Below are 19,891 nucleotides of genomic sequence, written 5' to 3'. Positions count from 1 at the left end.
TTGAGGGGCTGGCATTTGAGGTAAGATCTGAAGGAGGAAAAGGGATGTTTGAGGCAGAGTGAGCAGCTTGTACATAAACCCTAAGCTTGGCACCTTTGAAAATCAGAAGAATGGAGAAAAGAAGCAGGATATAGGAGAAGTGATTCAGCAGGTCAGACTGATAGGGTGTAAGCTTCGGGTAAGATTTCGAGTCACACTCCAGTAGCAGTGAAGGTAAAGGTAAAATATGACTTAAGTGTTTGAAAGAGTATTGCAACTGCTGCATGGAGAATGGGAACAGGAGGGCAAGAATGCAAGGAGAAAGAACAGGTAGGACCCTGTGGCACCCACCCTGACAGAAGCACGTGTGCCTTGGGCCAGGGTGACAGAAGTTGAGATGGAGAAGGGTATGGATGTGTGGCAGAATGGCTGAAAGCCTGGATGTAAGAGACAAGAGGAGGAATCAAGAGTAATAAATTTTGGAGGTGGGGAAAACTGGAAGAGGGACGAGGAAGTCAGGGGTTGTGCTCGGATTTGCTACAGTTGATATAGCTATCAGACGTCCAAGTGAAAATGTCAGAGAGGCATTTGGGCTACATAAACAAGTTTGGAGCTCAAAGGAGAGGTCAAGTTGCACAGATAAACTTGGGTGTCATCAAAAGAGTATTCCAAGCAAGTGCTGCACTTAGCACTAGAAGTAGCTGGAGAAGAAAAGAGAAGCTAGGAGCCAGGTCTTGGAAAGTGGCAAAGAATAGGGAGAGGGAGCAAGGGGTGTAATAGAAGGAAAACCAGGAGAACATGATGGGATGGATTGAGTCAGAAGAGGGCTTCCAGGATGGAGAGTTGTTAGCTGTGTCGCCTCTTCTTGAAAAATCCAGGAAGAGGAGAAAAGAGACATGTCCTTGAATTTGAAACAAGGGAGCTATTGATGTACTTCAGGCAAGAAGTTTTAACTAGATTCGAGTGTTCTAATAAATTACATAAATTGGGGAGCTGGGTAGGTGGTGATTTACAATAATTCTTTAGAGAACTGTGTTTCAGAGGGGGAAAGAAGAGGTGGCGAGATGGGGAGGGATTGTGGAGTCAAAGAAGGAACATGTTTGTGTGCTGGTGATGCTGATCCAGGGGAGAGGGAGACTGGTTATCCAGAGAAGAAAGAGCTGACTGGGACTGTAAGGCCAAGAAGGTGAGGAGGCCAGAGTCCAGAGCATGTGGGGGATCACTGATTTTTAATGGAAGCAGGGACATTTCTTTTATTGTAACACATGGGAAGATGAAGGGTATGGGCACAGTTATGGTCTGAATTGGGTCCTCCTCAAATTCCTGTGAAGCCCTAATCCCCAGTGTGGCTGTCTTGGTTACTCTTCTCTTATGGCTGGGACAAATACCCAACATTCAAAATGAAGGAAGGAAAGGTTTATTTAGCTCATATTTACTGGAGATTTCAGTCCATACTCAGCTGGCTCCAAGGAAGAGTGGCACATGGCTGACAGCAACATTTTATGGTGGCAGCAAAGAGCAGAGAGCAAAGTGAGTGGCAGCAGCTCAGGCAGCTAGCTAGCCTCTCATGCCTCCTTACCTTATAATGCAAATTACCTGCCGAAGGGCATGTGCAGTGTCCACACCCACAATAATCAATGACAAACTTCAGAGGCTACCCCATGACTGCATGAGGCTTTGGGGGACAACTAGACACAAACCATAATAGTGACTACATTTGGAGAGAGTCTTTGGGGGAATTAGTTAAATTCTGAGGAGGTCTTAGGATTGTGGCTTTGCAGGAAAGTACTGGTATCCTAAGAAGAAGAAAGACAAAGAGAAAGAGAAGGAGGAGGAGGAGAAGGAGCAGGAGCAGGAGAAGGAGAAGGAGAAGGAGAAGGAGAAGGAGAAGGAGAAGGAGAAGGAGAAGGACAAGGAGAAGGACAAGGAGAAGGACAAGGAGAAGGTACTCCATGGCCTTTTTCTTCCTGTATGCATAAGCAGGCCAGGAGGAAAGCCCTCACCAGTAACGAGGTGATGGTGTATTGATCACGGATTTTAACCTTAAGATCATGAGAGAAAAAATTCATTGCTGTGATATTTATTATAGCAGCCCAAGCTGAGTGCCATTGAAGCTGGGAGCATTTATGTGTAGTGGAAGGATCCAGGAAGTGGGGTCCTCTGAAGGCTGATGTTTTATCCCTACAGGGAGGCCAGGACATCAGCTGGGAATGACTGGTGAGGTGGGCATGAGAGGTTCAAGAAGAGAGGAGAGGAAAAAGCAATTTTGAATGAGGAGCAAGGAATGGATTTAGGAACTTGGTAGGGTTGCCAGGTATCATGAACTGCCTATTTGAGGTTCAGAATACTAGATTTATAGTGTAATACTTTGGGAGAGTTATAGTTTTTCCTCAAGCAGTATTTGGTTACTAAGGGGTAGGCCCAGGTAGCAGAAAGCTGAGCACATCCAGGGCTCCAAATTTGCCAGTCAAGGACCACAGAAAGAGAAGCAAGAGAGTTAAGAATTTTTAAGGAGATAAGTGGGAGAAAAAGGAAAACACAGATGGGAGGTAGATGAACTATCAGATGGAGTGAGCTGGACAGACAGGATGTATTAATGTTAACAGTAATAATTATATTCATTGTATGAACCTGGTGATTTAAAAAAATTCTTGGGCCAGCAGGATAGCTCAGCGGACTAAAGTGCCTGCTTAGGCAAGCTTAGGCAAGCGCAGGGACCAAAGTTAGATCCCCAGCACCACGTGCCAGGCCAGCCCTGCCCCCGGGGTGGGCTGAGCTGGCCAGAGTCCAGTGGCACATGCCTGTAATCCCAGCACTGGAGAGGCTGAAAGCTGGAGGATCACCATGAGTCCGAGCTGCAGAGTGAGATCCTCTACTAAATACATTAAAAAAAATCTTCATAGGATTATTCCAAGGATCGATCACTCATTTTACCAAGTGAAAATACTTGGTAAATTATAAAAATGAGTAATAAACCTGGGGAACTCAATAGTCTAGCAAATATATCTTACTTTCCTTCAGGCAGTCTATTATAGCTGTCACACTCATGAATAAAATCATAATATGTACATGATGATACATTAGGCAGATTATGAACAGTTGAATAAATGCATCAGAAATAGTTGATTCTGCTTATTTTTATGGCCTTGGCAAAATAGTGTTTCCATGTCAGACAGCTGTAGCATGAGATACTTCAGATTGGGACACTACTTAAGGTATCTGATGTTTTCCAGATGCCAGTAATGCTTAGATGGAAAAGACATTAAAACACTATCATTTTAATTTCAGGACTCTCATAGATGTACAAGAAATCTGAAGAAATATATTACCAGTTTGTACTTTTCATATCCGTAATTGCTCAGGCAGAATAAGATTGTGATAAGATTTGAAAATTCCAAATTACATTCAGTTGTATCTAATGAAGACATTTAAGAAGTTGAGAAAATGTATATTATTACTAGGGAAGAAATAGCAAAGAACGGAAAGATAATAAGTAGCTGAAGTAGATGAAAGCATTTGATGCCTAAGGAAAAAATCCAGAGCTGTAATAAAAATAAGCATTGTGAATATTCCATTCCTTGAATTAAAAACCTCCCTCAGTCTTTGAGAGTTGAAAAGACATGTCTTAGATAACAAAAGGCTAGCACTTGTGTACATTGATTTCAAATTCTCCCTAATGCTTTTATATTAACAGGCGCTTGCACTGATTACCAGCTCATTCCTATAAAATTCTTCATGTGGTCCATATGTCAGGGAAATACAGGTTGAGACAGAATGGGAACACCTTGATACAGCTAGTTTGATGGAGCTGTGACTGGTTCCTCTTCACTCAGAAAAGCATTTATTTACATTTAAAGGACAGCAATTAGGTCCTTGCTTAAGCCAGTTTGAACATAGGGCATTTGTAGATTGTGCCATCCCTCCTGTCTGTGGCCACTTGGTGCAGAAATGGTACGATATGTGGAGCTGCTCTTCCTCCAAAGTGTGGCGGACCCTCTCCAAGATGTTCTGAAGGGGGTTGAGGATGGCCGGCTTGTTGGGCAGTGGATGGGGTGGAATGAGGATTTGAGAGGCCAGACTTGGAGTGGGAGTTGGTGTAGGGGATTTGCAGCCTCCAGAGATCCGAAATGTTGGCGATGTGAATGTGGGCAAAGTGATTGCTGACCCTGAGCAAGAGAGAAAAAGTGAGAAAGGCAGGTGTGATTACCAGGGATGAGGGAGAGGGTGAGAGGGGGTGAGCGTGGGGCAGGCTGGGGGAGCTGCCAGAGCCATGAAGCTCAGATGGTTCTGCCTCTCTAACTGGATCAGCCTTTGGGTTCTGCAGAAAGGCAACAGGCTTGGGAGTGGGGGCAGGAAAACATTTCCTAAAAGCATTTTTGAAATGCAAATATGTTCATTGCTAGGTGTGATGCATTAAAAGCTCATTAGAACTCGTTTGCCATGCATGATCCTGCTTACAAAGACTACTCTTGCAGATGGGTAAGAAATGGAACCAGGAATTAGTGAAAGAACAAGAACAAGTGCTCTCCAGGTGGAAGGTGCTTTAGAAGAAAAGCTGAGAGGTCTTGGAAAAGAGGTTTTTCAGGGAGCATGAGAGCTCCAGGGCTCTGTTGAGGTAAAAATGGAAGACAGCACAGCAAAAAAGGGAAAATGCAAACCAGAAAAGACCTGTAACAGACAAAGTAGCTCCGTTTTGACTACGTTCAGATTATTTCAAATTGCAAATGAAATAATAGCAGGACATTGTATCAACTGGGAAATTGTGAATAAGCAGATGAGAGATTAAAACACTTTAATGTAATCAGGAGTTCAAATTTGTGGAATGGATTTATTGCCCCTGAGTTGCCTGAAATGACACTTGATTGACTGCCCGTCTCAGCATCTCACACCACATTCAAGTAATTTTATTCTATCTTTTTGAAGATTATTGCTTTGTACTGTTTCCTTGTTGAATTTCATCTGTAATTATATTGCTTCATGTTGGGATTGATAGGTCTCTTGGGACGCTCTCCTAACCTTTCCTAATTATAGTTTACCTAAGCACAGTAAATTTGGTTAGGCAGTTCTCTTATACCACCTTTAAATATTAATGAGGACATTTGAACAATATCATTTTAAATACAATAAAATCTCAATTAAACTAAATGGGCAGAGATTGGATTCTTCTCACAGACTAAATTTCATAATTAGTTGGGGTTCATCAGTGCATCTTTTTGCTTCTAATCCTTTCTGTTGACCTTTTTGCTAGAATGTTTTATTTTCAACCTGACCAGATTTTTTTCCTGGAATGAGTTATAATCTTGCTGACTTCAGGTTCAGTGTTTTTCAATTTGTCATTTTGTCTTCATTCATTTGCACATATTTATTAGAAGGTCACTAACAGATGAAGACAGTGACGTCAGGCAGACATGGAAATAGTAAAACAGTGAACTGAGGCAAACCTAAGAAATTGTTTTTTTCAGCAAATTCTAGCTTCTAGGCTTCTCTTCTTCTTCTTTTTTTTCTTCTGTATTGTAGGGAAGGGTCTACAGGGTGTTCAGGGTCTCATTACTAGATTGGACTCCTAGAGGTTCTCATGTTTACAGCCTTCCAAGTGCTAGGATTACAGGCATGCACCACCATACCCTGTCTCAATCTCAGCATGCCCAAGGGGCAGGGCCAGCATGGCAGGCTCAGGGATGGAACCCCTGGCCCCTGTGCCTGCTTGTAGGTGCTTTTAATCTGCTGAGCTATTTGGCCAGCCCTAGGCTTTTCTTCTTGTAAAACAGATCATGAGGAAAACTTGATTGAAAGGAAGATTCTGGTTTACTGTTATAAATGAGTATAAATTCCCTCTTTGCACCTCCAGACTTAGGAAATTATCATTCTTTGACAGGATCTTTTGTCTCATTTCATGTATAAAAAATTGTTACAGTAAGACAAGTTGTTCTGCTTTTTATTTTTATTTATTTAATTTTTGGTGACATACTTTTTCTGTCATTTTATTTCCAAGAGAAAATGCTCCAAGATACACAGGTATTATTTCTGAAAGATTTGAGGTTTTGGTGTGTTATGCACTGATTTTTGTGCTGATGGTACAAATTTGAACTCCATAAGTAATCCCCATAGTCTTTAGAAGATACACAGTTGTTACCATGGATAGGTGTCTACATGGGTTGTAGCTAGATGTTCCCCTAAAGTCTCATGGAGTCATAGGTGGGGCTTTTTCAGAGGTGGCTGGATCTAACATGTGTGATGCTGGGATTGATTCATGGTGCAATGCTTGGATCAAAGACAACAGAATTCCTAAATAGCCTGGATAAAATGTAAGGAATAGAGAGAACAGTGGTCATCTCTTATTTGCTTTGGTACCTTCTGCTTGCCAGGAACTGTCTCTCCTTTGTGATGCCTGTCTATTCCACTAACCTGCCTTGGAGATAGCTGATTAAGGACTGAAACCTTTACAAACTGTGAGCTAAATAACCCTTTTCCCCTTTAACTTTAGGTGTTGGGTATTTTGTCTCAGCAACGAGAAAAGTAAGACAGAATTTGGTGCCAGAAATGTAATCTCTTTTCTATAACTATACCTGACCATGTGGTTTAGGAGCCTTTGGGACCGCCTTTTGGGAGGAGTTAGGAAAAGTTTGGAGATGATAGCTGAAAGAATAGTCGTGGAAAGCCTTAGGATACACTTGATAGGAGATTCTGGTAAGCACTCAGAAGATGAGAATTCTAATAGAAATTCTGCTTTTAAGGACCAGGCTCAGGAGGTTTCTTTTGAGAAGGTCTGTGTTGGCTATTGGACTCCAGAACATGTGTGCTATGCCTTAGCAGAAAATTTTTCTCATATCTAGAGAATTTGCCTGAGTTTAAGATCAAGGGTAGAAGACTAATCTTGTAGAAATATTTCAATTCAGTCTAATGATGAAGTGGTGGCATGGCTAATGTTGGGGGCTTCTATCCAGATTTATGTTGAGAATCAAGAGCAAAGAGCCCAGCAGAAAGATTTCAAATGCTTCAAGTTTAGTCAGAAAGGAAGCTCCAGTAATGCTACAGCCTACAAAGATGAAACAGGGGGGAAACTGGTTGATGAAAATACAAGTAAGACAAAGTCAAATACTTTCAGAGGAAGACAACAAAGAAGTGGGCATCACAGGAAGCAGCCGGAGTCCACCGTTTGCAGCCTCAAAATTGCAAAAGTGAAAGAATTCACTTCTAGAAGAGAGTCCTAGAGTGCCATATTCCAAAATTGCAGTGGTCTAGGGAATTTTTTGCCCAGGATTCGCTGCATAGGCACTGGACCAGTATAGCCAAGCTAGAAAGAAGCCTGGCTTCTGCTCCAGCTAGCAGTGGATCTTGGCATCATCCATGTGGTGCTAGCTTTAGGCACATGCAGATTGAAAGAGCTATGTGATCAGAAAGGCTTTGACCCAGATATCAGAAAAAGGAATGCCCTTGAGAAGGCTGTGGGTGAAGCACTAAGTATAAAGTCAAAGGTGCAGTGGAGAAGCCAGGATCTTGGCTCATTCAAGGAAAGCTGCAAGGAGTGAGCAAAGCTAGAAAAACAAAAGTTATGGGCGCTATAACGACTGGCAGTGCTATAGGCATGGAACCAGCCACTACCTCTAGAGTTCACAACTTGCTACACATTGCCATGGATGTTGGAAGCCAAAGTATGAGATTTAATGTTTGCCCTTTTTGTTCTTATTTTGTTTCCATTCCTTGCTATCTCCCTTTTTGTAACTTCTGGAATTGAAATGTCTATCTTGTGCCGTTGAATGTTGGAGTGTTTAACTTTCTTTTTGTTTATACAGAGGGTTGCAGCTAAGAGTTTTCTTTAATCTCAGAGGATACTTGGACTTGGACTTTTCAGCAATGCTGAAACTGTTGGTATTTTGGCAACTCTTAAAGGTGGACTAAATTCTTTTTGCATATGCAAAAGAATATGCATGAGTCTTTGGGAGGCCAGGGGTAAAATCTTAGTATTTGTGTCTAGGTGTTCCCCCAAAGCCTGTGTGGTCTTAGGTGGAGTTTCTTTTTTCAAAGGTGGCTGACTCTGGAGTATACAACATGAGAATTGATTCTTCATGCTATGCTAGGATCAAGGACGCTAGGATTAAGGGTGTGAGTGCTACCTTCCCTAAGCAGCTTGGATAAGATATAAAGGATAGAAGGAACTGTAGTTAGGCCTTGCTTGCCTTGGTACTTTCTGCTGCCAAAAACTGTCTCTCCTTTGTGAAGCTTGTGTGCCATGCCACCCTACCTTGAAGCCAGCTGATTAAGGACTGAAATCTCTGCAAACTGTAAGCTAAATAAGCTTTTTGCTCTTAAACTTTGGGTATGGGGTATTTTGTCTCCACAATGAGAAAAGTAACTAAGACAGGGATCCCAGGCAGACTTATAGGTTCTTGTGTGCAACAAACAAAAAATTGGATGTGGTGAGTAACAATAAGGAAGAAGCAGCCAGATTAATTAGGTGACAGTACTGTTGGAGTGATCAGGCTTGCACCAGCAAAGAAAAGTGGCACAAACACTGTGTGTTGGATTTAGGGATTTTGCTTCAGATATAGAGCACCTCTGACTGGGCCTTCCAGAGCATGACTGGCAATGTGATTCATGGGCTGGTGAGTCTGCTAAACTGTGCCCACTCTGCATGTCCTTTCCCACAGTTCCCTCTGCTGTAGCTGGATGTATGAGATGCAGTTCGCATGAATGAACCCTCAGTGAGCTTCCAATGAAGAAAGGTTACTGTAGTCATGCAGGAGGACCTGGAAGGCATCCGAATTTGGGATTTGGTAATTTTCCTGGGTAGGCTCAGGGATCTTTATTTTTCCTTTCTACCTTTAGGTAGTAAGCTTTAGCACCATTGACTTTGTGGGTGGGTGAACTGACCCTGGAGTGTTGCCCAGGTTCAGATGAATAGGGGGACTGTGGCCCTGTAACCCCAGCTGTACTGTCTCTATTATAATCACCCACTGATTTTGAATGTTGAGCTAGCAAATTGGAATTTTGTTCACTGATCAAATATATTCAACAAATGCTTTTTATAGGACTTAACCTTTCATGATTTTTAATTTCTGTAGGACCTCAATAGTAATTAGATAGCCTGTCAGACCTGCTCTCAGGTCTGCACCCGATAACAAGGATAATCTTACCCTGATAACCAGAAATGGATGATTGCGCTATTATGCTTTATTCATTCTTGTTTTAATTCTTAAAGAAGGTTCCATAAAACTCCTTACAGATCCACGCATCATGGCACCTGTAGTGCTCGCACTCTGGGAAGCTGAGGAAGAAGGTTCACAAGTCCCAGCTCAGACTGGGCAGCTTAGGAACTTGAACTAGTGAGACCCTGTCTTACAACTTATAAAAAATTTAAATATAGATTTGGGGATATAGCTCAGTGCAAAGACTCTGGATTCAATCTCCAGTACTGTCCAAATTTTTTTTTAATAGGAAGTCTCTATTTTTAATCCAATGCTTTTCTGAAAGTGGTTATAAAATATGAATGTGTTAAAAAATTGAGCTATGGCCTTACTGGTTATAAGAGAGTTTTCACTCTTAGATGAATGAACTTGTTTTATTTTATTTATTTGGTACAGGGTGTCCCTCTGCAGCTTGGACTTGTAGTGATCCTCCTGTCTCAGCCTCCCCAGTGCTGGCATTGCAGGCATGCAACACCATGCCCGGTTTCAGTGGTCAGCACAGCACGCCCCCAGGGTGCTGGCGCAGCATATGGTACTGGGATCAAACGCAGGTCCTTGTGCTTTCCAGGCAGGCCCTTAGACCACTGAGCTATGTCCCCAGCTGAATGAACGTATTTTAAAACTACAGTTATAGTTCAAACATTTAAGACTTTGTAAGTTCTGGAGTCTTATAGTGACTATGGCTCCCCCAGAGGTAACGTAGGGTCAACATTAAAAAAAGACACCTTCTTATTAAAGTTTTTATTTCAAAATTCATTGCTCAGAGTTTTGGTGAAAAATATTTAGTTTACCGAGAAATTATTTGTTTGGGAAGAACTTGCGGATTGTGATAGCACAGCTAAGTGGAAACACTTGGCCACAGATATAACTGTTATTTAAAGACATTTCCAGAATGTGTGTCCCTTGGAAGTTTGCTCAGAAGTGACCAGCATCCTTCAGCTGTCGTGGGCCTTGTTTATACAGCACCTGCTCAAAGGCTGCATGTGCTGAGCTGGATATAGAGTTGGGCTGGACCAGGGGCTTTCCCCGTGCTGGAGGCTACTTGGGTTCTTTATAATTGGGAGTCTGAGCCATGCGTCTGGGTCAGGAAAGTAATGGCAGTGATCTCATACATAAATCTCTTATATTATGAGTATTTCATTTTTTTTAACTGTAGACCTGGCAGGAAAACCCCACTGTGGTCATGCAATTTTGTTGCTTTTCCCACTAACACTTCACATCCGGGTCTGAGAAATGCTCACATATCTACTTGTCAAGTCTTACTAATTATTATGGAAAAAACTATCAGGATAGAGAAGCTCAATCCAGGAATTTTTAAAGACTTTGTTTTTATTCTTAGTCTAGCAAGTTGGCATCATATGGGGCCTTGATAGAATTGTTGCAGATTAGGCTTCATCCTAGATGTACTAAGTAGACAGAATCTGCATTTTAATAAATTCCCCAGGTGGTTCATAGGTGCTTTAGGAGGCGTGCCAAGTCAGTAATAACCACTGCTGTATCCACTTGTACTCCTGAATACTGCTTATTAAGTGGATTGCCCATTCCAGTCACTGCACTCAACATTTTCATGCATTATCTCTTTCAGATTGAGCAGCAGATCCATTCAAGGGATAGCATTATCCCCATTTCATACATGGGGAAGCTGAAAGTGCACAGGGAGGTTAAATAACCTTCTTAAGGTTATTTCATTGTCTTGTGTGCGGCAGATTTGAGACGTAAATGATTGTCTTTTTGCTATTAAAATTTATCTTCTTGATCATAGTTATATGTTTATTCAATTCAGTAATGTTTTCAGCACTTTCCTTCAGTGTGATAATTTTCATGAAATGGTAAAAGCGTGTTTCTCATGCAGATAGGAAATTGTTCACTTTTAGCAAATTTTCACATAACTCACCAGTGAGGAAACTGGAAAGGTATGAGAACCAGTTCAAAGGGCAGTCTACAGAACAGGCACATTTGTAGATAGGACTGTTGAGATTGTGTGTAAATTGAGGCAAAACTAATTGTTTTCTTGGTGTATATGTGGATATCAAGGTGAGTTATTTCTTTCTTGGACATAATTCATTTGCATGCCTATGAACAAGAATTATTTTGTGTTGCTATTGTTATCTACAGTTTATAAAATAGAAAAATGCTCTGTGAAGAAAAAAAATATTTGTGACACTGTTAAAATGGTAAGGGAGACTTTATTCAGGTGTATCATGATAGGTGTGACTGCAGTGGGGTTTGCAGTAAATAGAGTAAACAGAATGAGTTCAGCAGAATTGGGGGGAGGTCAGTGTGTAGAAAATAATGGAGAAGAAAATTCAGAGGTAAGAGGTGATTCTGGCTCAGCTGACTAGATTGGATTCCTAGTTATGGTGGATGAGAGTTAACAGCCATGATAATGAGGAATTGAAACAGATACTGAGGCCTATCAGAGAGCAGGGTTAGAAGATTCTGGCTACAATGACCTACCAGGGTTACTGCTAAAATTGGGCTGTGAAGACTCAGCCAGTGATGGAGACTAGTTCAAGGGGAACTTGAGTAGAGTTTGGTCAAGGAGAAAATCTTTGTCAGTGTCCATAGATTCAGAGTGAGATAACCTGGAAGAGGTAATGTTTTAGAGGGTTAAATAGTTCTCTATTTCTTTGAAGAGGTTACAGTTTTTGCCATAAGAGAAAATAAAACAGCACAGTGGTTCAGCACACAACCATAGTATATGAGTTCAAAACTCTACTTCTTACTAGCAGAGTGACTTTGAGGATATCTCAATCTGACCAGTACCTTATTTTCCTCATCTGTGAAATGAACTTAGTACTAACATGTACATTCATGTGTCGAGTAAATGAGACGACACATATAGTATTTAAAACAGTGTCTTGTACCATATACTATCTTGTATATGTCACTGTTATGAACTTCAGTTTTAACCAAGGGGGCTATAAATATTTTTGTATCAAGGAGACAAATATAATCAGTAAGCTACTAGGGTTCTAGGGCCACCATGACTTCTTTCTTGGGATTCTTTCTAGGCTGTTTTTGTCCTGAACAAAATTTGTCAAGAACAAAAGGTAGATAGGTTTTACACTTATCAAAGCTAGGAAAAGAAATATGTTCTGAAGATGGAGTGTGGGCTTACAATAGCCATAAGCTTAATGATAGTTGTCCATTGTATCTTCCACTCCTCAAGATGACGTCAGATTTAGGCCATCCTATCAAAACCTGCTTGATCTTGCATCTGAAGAACTGAAGACAGTATTTTCTGGTTTGTCCCAGGTATAGGGCTTGGGAACATGTGTTCTGAATCTCTTTGATTGACAGGTCATACACAGGTACCCAGCCAGCTGGCCATGCCCTGCCTGAAAATACCCTCAAGAAAGGTGAAACAATCTTGACTGTATAGAGTAAGAAAACATTAAATCACTTTAATTTTGTATTACTGAGACCTTGTGATGGGGCAGGAAGACTTAGAAACATGCTACTATAAAGTCCACCCTGACTCTACACTTTTAAAGTTGCCTCAAACACCCAAGGCTCTCCCATTCCTCGGTTAGTGAATGAGACATGGGCGTTCCATGGCTTTGTCACTTTTTCCTAGTCTACTTCTATTTTATTTCCTCTCTACTTTGCTAAAGATCCTATTTGCTACTTAAGACCCTATGGCTGTGTTTTCTTCCAAAAGACTCAACAGGGCTCATTTTCCAGGGATGCCACTTCTAACATCATGCTCGAACTTGTTTTCCACGTAGGTCTTATTTTTGGGGAAATAGGGTGCTACCCATCTGGATTTGAAGTGGACGTAAATCTTCATATCAGATTTGCTCTTCTAATAACCATCACTTTGATCTACTCAGTTCAGTCGGTGATTCCTGACAGCCCCAAGGGACTCAGGCCTAAGCCAGGTACTTCTGTCCTTCTTTGGGTCAAGCTGTGGGTGGATGGAGCCGGAAATGTAAAAGAATCAAGACCCTATTAAATTGATTACTATGAATCCTTTAACATTGCAGTGATGATCACTGGTACTGTCAAAGGTGTGGTTCAGTATGGTGCCCCCATGGGTAAGCTTGCTTTGTGTAGGTCACACACTTTTGAGCCGGCAATTCTGATCCTATTGGAGCTCTTCAACCACTCTGAGTTCTACTTAACTGATAGCAATGCAAAATAATTCTTATCTACAAATATGCAAATTATGCCCTATTTGGTAGAGGGCCAGTGTTTTCCCTTCCTGTTCCCAACCAGTTTTCTCTCCCTTTGCACATAACCACATGTCACTATTCCTTACTTTTAAATATGGGAGTGTTTTGGATTTTTCTTTGAACTAGTTCCTTTATTATAAGCAAATTATGATCTTTAATACATATGCATTTTGTACCTATATTAGAGTAATAATTTGAAGTTTTAACAAACCACTGTGGTAGGGGGCAAGAATGCATTATGGTAACTCATTTTGTAGTAAGAGCCAGCTAATTAATCTTCATAATGGGTAACTGAAATAAGATAAGAACCAAGTAAGTGGAGATTATCTGTGGAATATTTTACAATTTAAGTCGTCAGCCATGTTGATGGATAGAAAAGTTCTATGTAGTCATTTTGAAAGCAGTCCCCTTAGGTTGAATTAAATGGCACCCGCCAAAACACATGTCAAAGGTTTCTTGACGTTAATATGCTCATGGAAAGTAGCTGGCTTTCATTCTGTGCCTTTAGTTGGTCAGTGTGTGTGTACTGACCTGTCCTCCCTAGCAGGCTGCTTTCTACAAGACAGCGGCAACACAGTATTGTTCACTGCTTTATCTCTAGTGCCTGCCCCTTTCTCTGGCACCAAGCCTGGCTCTGTAGGTATCTTGCCAAATGATTAAAGGAAGAGTTGCGCCAGGGTGTACCCCTCATCTCCGTAGGCACCACGATGTGATTTTTCCAGTTTTCTGGGTCCAGTGGAGATTATAAAGGCAGGGTTTTGTTAGCCAAACTCCTAAGAGTCATCACTCTTCAACTAGAGTACTGGTTTATTCATTGAAGCAAGAGAGTAATAAAACTATGTAGTCAGCTGGGATGCTGGCCTTGCTCCCTTCAAAAGACTAAAAGTGGGGGGTGGGTTGCTCTATAATGACAGGATTGCTTGATGAGGTTGTGATCACTAGGGCCTTTGTCTCAGAGCTGAGCAGCCTGATCTGCTGGTGGTTAGGATGTGTAAAAGGCAGGTTCGGGGTCACACTACTGTAATAGCACGGCGGTGCACTCAGCAGGCTGAGTCAGGAGGATCGCTGCAAGTTTGAAGCCTGGGCTATGGAGTGAATTCAAAAGCCAGCCTGAATTCCTTGATGAGACCTTGTCTCAAAAAAATTCTCATTGTTCGGGCTTTCTGTGTTCATAAAATATTCGCTTCCTGTTAATGTATTCATTTTGCAGAAAAGTAAAATTGATTAGACTTTAAGCTGTACATTTAGATTCCCACTCCAGTTTTGTTCCCATTATGGTCACCATAAATAGAATTTGCATGTCACTCCCTTGTCACTCCCATGCAGATTGTTCTTTGGGATGTTTGGCTTGGCCAGGGGTCTGATTGTGTGATTGCATGATTGCAGGTCAGACCCGAAAGGTGACATTAGTTCTCTATTTTAGAGGTCTTTGTGCATGCTCACTATGCACTGATGACATTGTTTTGTAGGGATCAAATAACTCTTTTCCTTTGAAAGATTTTTTTTTTTTGCCTTATCAGTGTCTTAATTTTTATTATTTTGTGAGAAACAATGTAATTGCTAAGGGCCTCGTTTTTCTGTGAATCTTACCAGCTGGTTTTGTGAAGTGATCACTTTCAACTCAGCAATGACAAATAAAGATAGAATTTTTCAAAGTACAGCATGCACATGGGTAGCAACGATAGCAGAAATGCTTGTTTTTGTGTATCTTTTCTTCCCGATCTTATTAAAGATTTTTCCCCCTGACATACTGTGGCAATGAAAATGTGCCTGAAGGCTTCGTTGCCAGTGCCAAACAAATAAATACTATAATTAAATAATAAAAGCAGTCTGAATCTATAATAAAGGCTTACAAAGAATGGAACAAGAGAAAGTGGGACCATTGCATGGTTAGCCGGCTGTCAGCAAACTCATAGCTGGAGCCCAGACGGTGGATGGCTTTGTGTGTCACAGGAGGCAGTGGGGACTCTGCCCCAGGACCCGTGGGGCAGCCTGGAGGCTTTGGAGCATAAACGTGGTCAGGTGTACAATAAGACAGGTTATTCTGGGACAGTGGTGACAGAGACAAAAAGAGGCAGGTCACAATTTGAGTAAAGGATAAGACAATAGATCAAGGAGAATAGCAAAGTGAGTTATTTTTGATTTTTATTTTGCAAAGGGAGAGACTTGAGCATGGGAAGGCTACAGTGGTAGGGAGACAATAAGTATTCAGTTAAAAGAGATACGAAGGAAGGGTCAAATGGCGTGTGGATTATCCTTTCTTTCTTTATTTTTTTTAAATGTATTTAGGACTGAGTCTGCAGGGTCTCACTACATAGGTGTGACTTGTAGGGATCCTCCTGTTTTCAGCCTGCCTCCCAAGTGCTAGGATTACAGTCGTGTGCCACCATGCCCAGTGTGAATCACCATCTCAGTGTGCCATGGGGGTGGGGCCGGCACAGCAGGCCAGGGATCGAACCCCAGCCACTGCACTCTGTCTAAGCAGGTGCTTTAGTCCATTGAGCTATTTGGCCAGCCCTGAATTAGCCTTCTGAAAGAGAGGAGACCGTTCTTCCTCAGATGGAAGGTCAAGATGAGTGACAGCTATGGATTGATTCAGGCCCCACAGTGCTGTGTTTCTGTGAAATAGGAAGCATGATTAAATGAGCTGTTAGGAGGGCAGAGAATGGCAAAGACACCAGGATAACTGCCAATGCCTGGAGTAGTCATTGAGGGCCCTGGGACTGGTAATAGAACTGTCAAGGAATATAAAAGGCACAGCAAATTGGGCCCCATGGATTCTCAAGGCAGCAGCCTTCCCAAGGGCCTGCAGGATTTTTTTTTTTTTGTTCTACCAGACCAGGGTCAGTTTAGGCATATCTTATGCCAGGAGCTGTATCTGTTCATTACTGCATATTTGCAAGGTAGATGTGAGAGAATGTCAGTGGAGCAGGGAGTTGAGGGGGTGCTGGCCAGGTGTGGCAAATACCACAAGGGGAAACAAGCAAGCTTGCATGGCGACATGTGGGCCAAGATTGTCATCGTGCTGTGGAGCAGCTGTAGAAGCGCTGGCAGAGCAGTTAAAGCTAGCTCATCTGGCTGCCTAGATGCTTCCAGCGTTAACAGTCTGCAGGTTTAGCAGATCTCCAGGAGGAGAAGCACTGTTCCTTTCATGACAGTTTGTATACACATGGATCAGCTAATTGTGGGAAGAATTCCCAGAGTCTGAGTCCAGGTTTTTGGTTACTTAGGCTCTGCCTAGCAGCCTGCTTGAGTCCTGTTTTATTTCCTTTTCTACACCTCACTCCTCAGGCCACCAATATGAGTGAGTTTTAGGTGGGTTTCTCTCCAGTCCTATCTTGATTTATCCTTGAAACTGAGCTCTGAAGCTATCTGCCCTGACACGCTTCACCTCTGTGACTGTTTAGACTCCTTCGTGCTGTCCCTGACATCCAGCCTTTTGGATGGGCCATCCTAAGCTGACCCCCAGCTACCTTTCCTAGGGCTACAAATCTGCCTGTCCTTGTGTTGTTTTTGATTCTAATTCTTTAGATGTCTTACTGTCATTTCGATCAGTTTCTCTCTATCGTATGACTTGTCTGAGACATGTCCCCAAACAGTAGGTTAAAGTGGGCTCATGCTCACATCTCTGCAGTGGGGACCAACCTCACAAACAGGATCTGTTCGTGGGTTTTCTGTCAACTCAGAACTGAGAAGGCTTCTTTTTTTTTTTTTTTTTTTTACTATTTCTGGAGCAAGTTGGAATAATTTTAGATGAAAAGGAAGAAAACTCTGAAGGTTTTGAATGAAAGGGGACAGGAAAGGCAGAGAGAGCAAGGCTCTAAAAGGACTAAAAGAGCTTCCCTGTTGCTTTCATTTTTGAGTGACTTCCCTTCTTGTGAGAGATTTCTAGTCCCAGCAGTAATGACAATGACTGACTGGGAAAAGAATACAATGATCATGTAGGGTAAGAATACAACATTTATTGATTGATTTCTGTGCCAGGTGTTTTCCACACATCCTATTTAACTGAGAGGAATTAAGGGAAACCTTAAGGGGCAAGGTGAAGCTCAGCATAGGGCCCAGATTTGAGGCTGACTTTCCTTTTTCCTAAATCTGAGCTTCTGAGGACCCCATTTTCTCTCCTTCATTCTGTCACCTCCATTTTTACCCCAGATATACTCATCTGGTTTCCATTTACCTTCTGTGATTTTTTTAGTTGGAAAAACTGATTCTGAGTTTTTATTAAGAAAGACACTCTCTGATTTAAGAAAAGGTTCCCATTGGTAGCCGGCTGTCAGGGTTGCACAGCTCACTATTGCAAAGCCATCATAGTTCAAGGCATTGCTAGCTCCGTAATTCACTTCATTAATGATGCTGCCTGACTAAAACACATGGCCAATCAGAAATGAAAAAATCCTTCGAGAGCATGATCATACAGTCAGACAGCACCCAAGGTGAGTGTTCAGACCAAAGGAAGGGGAGAGGAAGGGGCAGGGAAAGAAACCATATCAGGATTAAGAGGGATTTTCTGAGGTACTCTGAACCCAGCATTTTTAGAAAGCATTTCTGAGACATATTGGAAGATTAATCATGAATCTGTCTTGTTTACATCTTTTCTTTTATACCTCTCTCTCCTCCCATAGACAGAGTTGTAGGAAATACTGTCTATCTTCCATCTGGAACGGATCTCAGATCTTCCCATGAGCCTTGCTAATAGGCACAGGTGAGGTGTGGGCTCCAGGGGGCATTCTGTAGAAAGGAAAACAAACCCTTGGCTTTGTGAACAAAATGAGAGTTTGGTGTCGCTTCTTGTCACATTACCTGTGCTCAGATCTCTTCTTTGGGAACTAGGGAAGGACATTAATTTCTCTTTTTACTGTTTCAGTCAGGTCAGGGCTTGTGTAACTGGTTTGTGGCAGTGACACATCTGTGCTAAAACATTCACACAAAGGGTTGGATTTTACAGTCCTTTGTGCTCCTCCTCCACAGTTATGGAAGCCAGTTGCTGAAACAAAGGTATGGTCAGATGGGAACCATTTGGGTCTCTATATAAGCCTGGTTTCTTCAAAGAAATGGAACACCAAGGTCACATATAGATGCACAGAAAGATTTATGGTGAGATTAATTACAGAGGCAGAGATGTCCCATAATCAGTCTTCAGTAAACTCAAGACTAAGAAAAGCTCTTGGTGTAATCCAGTCCATGTCTGAAGGCCTCTGGTTGGATACAGGGCCAGTTGGTGAGGATCCCAGCCTCATTCCTGAAGCTCAAGAATGAGTCTGAGGGGCTGGGGAGATAGCTCAATAGAATAAACACTTGCCTGGCAAGTGCAAGGTCTTGAGTTCTATTGCCAGTTCTAAAAAAAAAAAAAAAAAAAAAAAAAAAAAAAATCTGAAGCTACAATTCAGGCGCATCGACATTCAAAGGCAGGAGGCAATGGGTACATTCATCATTCCTCATATAGAGAGAGTGAATGCACCTTTGCTTCCCTTCTGTTGTTGTTCTGTTGTGACCCTTGAGTGATGGCATGATGCCCAACCCACCGGGGCATGTGGGACTTCTTTACTCAGTCCACCAACTCATGTTCACAGGTTCACTGGGAAACCACACTGTTTTCTCAATCTGGAACATTCCCCAGCAACGTCACTGACTGTCCAAAGTGGTCCTTGATTGCTTGGTGCCTCCTTGGGCTTTCCACCTGAATGACACTCCCTCCATGCCACAGTGGGAACCACCTCCCTGTTCTTCTTTCCTGCCATTCACTCTAATGCAGCTGTACCCACCACAGTTCACAGTGCTATATTTGTGTGTGTGTGTGTGTGTGTGTGTGTGTGTATGTGTGTGTGTGGTGCTTTAGTAAATACCTTGCTCTCTAACCACATAGCAGGCTCCACTACAGAAAGTGACCACAACTGTTTTGTCTCCCTGTCCTATGAGACACATCTAGTGTCTCATATTCTATTCCCAACAGTTACTTTACAGTGACTAAGTAATTGCATTAACTATAAGATGGTTGTGTGCATCTTTTTAAAGTTTAAGGAAAGTGATAGTCAATTTTTTAGTACTTTCTATGAAGCATGGTAGCGGATGCTTTAAGATGTTTTGTACAACATATACATGTCATAATCGAAATACTCAGAGGTAGAAACTATTACCTTTCCTCTGAAGATGTGGGCATATATTAAATATGCAGCTAATATGATGCCTGTGTCCTCAAGGCCAGTTATGTTCGTGACTCTATCACCTTTCTCTTCAATCTGCTTTTTGGTCAGTTTTATTAAGCTTCCAATTTTCCAAGTTCATAAAGCAACAGTATCAGGCATGTTGTATCACAGCTATTATAATACAGGCCAGCTTTATCTGTGTTTTTTATGGGAAGAACTATTTACTAATCTCCTGAGTTTTCATGCTTCCTGACAGTGAGCAGCTTTTAAAACTAAAGGCTATTTCCATACATTAAAACCATTCAGTAACCTCTTTCTTTCTTTCTTTCTTTCTTTCTTTCTTTCTTTCTTTCTTTCTTTCTTTCTTTCTTTCTTCTTTCTTTCTTTCTTTCTTTCTTTCTTT

General features: G+C 41.8%; 1 protein-coding gene across 1 annotated transcript in view; it reads left to right on the top strand.

Moving 5' to 3' along the window:
- The window catches only part of St8sia6 (ST8 alpha-N-acetyl-neuraminide alpha-2,8-sialyltransferase 6), a 133,639-nt gene that overhangs the window by 35,818 nt on the left and 77,930 nt on the right, over nucleotides 1–19,891 (top strand). The window lies entirely within an intron of this gene.

Source organism: Octodon degus, unplaced genomic scaffold (genome assembly GCF_000260255.1).
Source record: "Octodon degus isolate 3935 unplaced genomic scaffold, OctDeg1.0 scaffold00220, whole genome shotgun sequence".
NCBI classification, from domain to species: Eukaryota; Metazoa; Chordata; class Mammalia; order Rodentia; family Octodontidae; genus Octodon; species Octodon degus.
This window is presented reverse-complemented; position numbering and strand designations above follow the sequence as displayed.